Source organism: Ictidomys tridecemlineatus, chromosome 11, assembly GCF_052094955.1.
Source record: "Ictidomys tridecemlineatus isolate mIctTri1 chromosome 11, mIctTri1.hap1, whole genome shotgun sequence".
Classification (NCBI taxonomy): domain Eukaryota; kingdom Metazoa; phylum Chordata; class Mammalia; order Rodentia; family Sciuridae; genus Ictidomys; species Ictidomys tridecemlineatus.
The window spans coordinates 83,336,714-83,340,740 of record NC_135487.1 but is presented as its reverse complement, the minus strand read 5'-3'; the positions used below and the strand labels follow the sequence as shown (position 1 = coordinate 83,340,740).

Below are 4,027 nucleotides of genomic sequence, written 5' to 3'. Positions count from 1 at the left end.
GCAGTCCCACCAGAAATGTATGAGTGTACTTTTTTCCCACATCCTCACCAACACTTATTGTTGTTTGTCTTCATAATAGCTGCCATTCTGACTGGAGTGAGATGATATCTTAGAGTGGTTTTGATTTGCATTTCTCTGATTGCTAGAGATGATGAGCATTTTTTCTTATATTTATTGATTGATTGTATATCCTTTTCTGAAAAGTGTCTGTTCAGGTCTTTAGCCCATTTGTTGATTAGGTTATTTGTTTTTTCTGTGTTTAGCTTTTTGAGTTCTTTATGTACCCTAAAGATTAGAGCACTATGTGATATGTGAGGTGTACAGATTTGCTCCCAGGATGTAGGCTCTCTGTTCACCTCAAAGATTGTTTTTTTTTTTTTCTGAAAGGAAGCTTTTTAGTTTGATTCCATCCCATTTATTGATTCTTGGTTTTAATTCTTGTACAGTGAGAGTCTTATTGAGGAATTTGGGGTCTAATCCTACATGGTGAAGATTAAGGCCTATTTTTTCTTTTATTAGACGCAGAGTCTCTCACAACTCTCTTTACAATACTGAGTAAGTGGCAATTATTTTACTTGGTAGAGTTTTCATAGGGTCTGAATAGATGTCATGAAAGAAAGAGAGTTGTCCATCGGTAGGGGACAGGTCTCTGCTTCATGGCTACTTAGTGTTTAGAGGGTTCTATAAGCAGTGTTCTGATACTACCACATTAAAAAAAATATGTCCAACATATATTCTTCCCAATGAAAGCTCTATCACACAGTTTACTATTATTACCCTTCTATACACGCGGATGTCTTATGATCATATTTTTTATTATTACTCTGTAGTGGAAAGGAACATTCTCAACCAATGTAGCAAGAATAATTTATCAATAGAATAAAAACACAAGTTTATCAACACATTCTTAAGAATCCCAGAAGCAGAACTGTCCACATGGATAACTTGGATTCATGATGGAGATGGCATCATAGAGAAGTAGGAAAAGAGATAATTAGTTAACAAATGGGACTGGAGAATTGACATTCCACAAATAAAATACACACTTGCATTCCCACATCATTCCATATGCATTTTCAACTCTAGATATATTAACCATGTTAATATTTTAAAATGAAATTTTAAAATGATTACTGGAAAATATTGTGGATAGCTTTTAAATCTTGATCTTACAAAATATTTCATAAGAATGCACGCATGAAAACAAATGATCACATGAGAAAAGATTAGTAATTTGAGCACATAGAATTAAAAACATCTGGGGCTTGGGCTGGAGCTCAGAGGTGGAGTGCTTGTCTACCATGTGCAAGGTGCTGGGTTTGATTCTCAGCACCACATAAAAATAAATAAATAAAATAAATGTATTGTGTCCAACTTTAACTAAAAGATATTTTTTTAAAAAAATTAAAGACATCTGTATGTCAAAAGATGTCTTAAACAGGAAGACCAGGGTGCTGCTGGGTGAAAAAGGGTGCCCAGGGAAGATGCTGCTGAACTTTGTCAGAAGAGCATAAGGAGCACCTGGCCTTTCTGCCGAAGTGGTGGTGGAGTTTGGGTGGATTGGGTGGAGTTCCTGAGGTGAGGGACCATCCCCAAGGTCTGCGAGGATGCCACTAGGAAGCTAAACGTGAGCAGCAACATTGTCCAACATGGTGTGGAAGGGTTGACCTACCTGCTCACTGAGAGCTCCAAGCTCATGGTTTTCTGAAATGGATTTCCAAGACTCTGTTTTTGTTTGGGGATTCTCTGAAGAACTGAACAAATTATTGCTTAAGCTTTACCTGGACAACAGAAAAGAGATCAGGACTATTCTGGGTGAATTGGCACCCAGCCTTCCCAGTTACCACAGCCTTGAGTGACCACTAGATGTACAGCTTGCAAGCAGAAGTCTCAGGCAACAGATTCAGCCAGCAGTGACTATAAAACTACACCTAAATCAGAACGGAGACCATAACACCAAAGTTCTGAAGACAGACTCAGCCACCCTCCTTCATTTAGTTCAGCAACTGTAACAATCTTTGGAGGAGATGAAAACAAACCACTGTAGGAGAGTACCAAGTAGTACCAAGTGTTAAGGTCCTAATGCCTTTGACTCGTTTGTGTATGGATGACATTCAGAAATTACTTTTCAGAATTATTTTTTATTAATTGCTGTTGATAAATGCATCTAGATTCCATGAAATTCCTTTTGCTATTCCAGGATATTGAGGTCATGATCAGAAGCTAAAGTCAAGTTCCTTTTCTGGTGCTAAATGTAGTCAGCTTCTTGACAGATTAAAATGTAATATTGAATTTTACATGTGTAAATAGGATTGAATCAACTAGAAATGAATCTATACTGTTCATATCTTCTGAATATATGAGTAATACCCTGTTTTTGATACATTTTGTCTGCCTAACTAGTATTTTATTCTTTATTGATCAATTTTGAGAATAAAATTAAAGCTAATTCTTTTCCTATTGAGAGTATTTCAAAATAGTACAATATTTCTGACTTTTAAAAGCATCTCATGATGTTACTAGCTACAGAATAATGTAAAGTGAGTATAAGTTTTTTAAATTATATGCCCATATGATTATAGGAAGTTCATGCATTTTTCTTTGAATGTAAAGATAAGTAGTTTTTACCATATTGCTGAAGTTTGACTTATGGTTCATGGACTTAAGTAGTACTCAATTTTGTGTGATTGTTAATAATATTTTCACAAGCATTAATTTTTTCCATATACCCAAAGCAACTAAGAGACACATTTTCATTTACATTTATAAATAATGCATACAAGAATAATGTAATCAATGCTTGATTATCTGGGGGAAGAAAGATGTCTTAAACTAAAAATGTTTAGAAATTTAAGAATATATTTTCAATATCACTGATAGTTTCAATATAACTAACACACTTGAAAATTAAAAATATGTAAATATAACCTACAAATTGGTAAGAAAATATAATTAATCTAGTTAAAAATGACCAAAAAATATGACCAGAAATTTTACAAAGGAATACAAATGACTATCAAACACAGAAAAGGAATGTAACATTATCAATTGCAATAAATACAGACCTCATAGAGAAATAACATCTGAAAGTTTTATTGCCAACAACTAAGAGACCATGAGAAAGTGCCTGGACACCTTCAAGAAGACTAGACTAAGGACATCTCACATGTGATTGACACTGTGGCAACTGATGCTACTTCTAGGAAGAGAGCTGGGTGTGACCTCTCATATGCCCTGTTACCAGCAGCCACATTCCTAGAACATATACTACGGAGAGTCCCACCCAAAAAGGCCTGGGCCTAAAGCTCATAGAAATGAGGTTCTGTGCAGCAAAAACCTGAAGACCTCTCAAAAGTGCATAAAGCAAAAGAGTGAGCAAGGCAACCACGTACATCCACAGGCTGACTCCAGTCAAAACCAGTGAGCAAAGTGGGTGAGTTTAAGGAGCACCACTCTTAGATGGCTATTTTTATGTGTCCAGCTGGCAAGGTTATGGTCCCAGGTTGTTTGGTTAAGCATTAGTCTAGATGTGTAAAAATACTTCTTAGCTGTGATTAACATTGACTTTGAGTAACATAGGCTACACTTTATAGTGTAGGTGGGCCTCATCTAATTAGTTGACAGCCTTAAGAGCAAGAACTGAGGTTCCTAAAGCAGAAAGGATTCTTCTCAAGGCTACAACATAGAAGACTCATCTGAGTTTCCAAGCTGCTAACTTATGGAATTGACTTGAGACTGCAGCATCTACTTTTTCCTAAATTTTCAGCCAGCTGACAAGTGCCATGGATTTCAGATTGTCTGCTCCCATAATATGAAACAACACATCAAAACTAATCTCTCTCCCATTCTCTCTCTCCTTATCTCTTCCCAGACTACACAGAATGCAGATACATTCAACAGAATATTTTTGTTAAATTAAAGGATCACTAAAATGTTATACATTTATATGCATTTGTACACACAAACGCATACACATATAATATTAGGAATACTAACAGCTGCAGTAAAACTTCAAAAAAAGTGAGAG

At 35.7% G+C, this 4,027-nt stretch overlaps 1 pseudogene; it reads left to right on the top strand.

Annotated features, from left to right (window-relative positions):
• Positions 1–1,500: 1,500 nt before the first annotated feature.
• On the top strand, positions 1,501–2,075 carry LOC144368587 (COMM domain-containing protein 2 pseudogene; annotated as a pseudogene).
• The last annotated feature ends 1,952 nt before the right edge of the window (positions 2,076–4,027 follow it).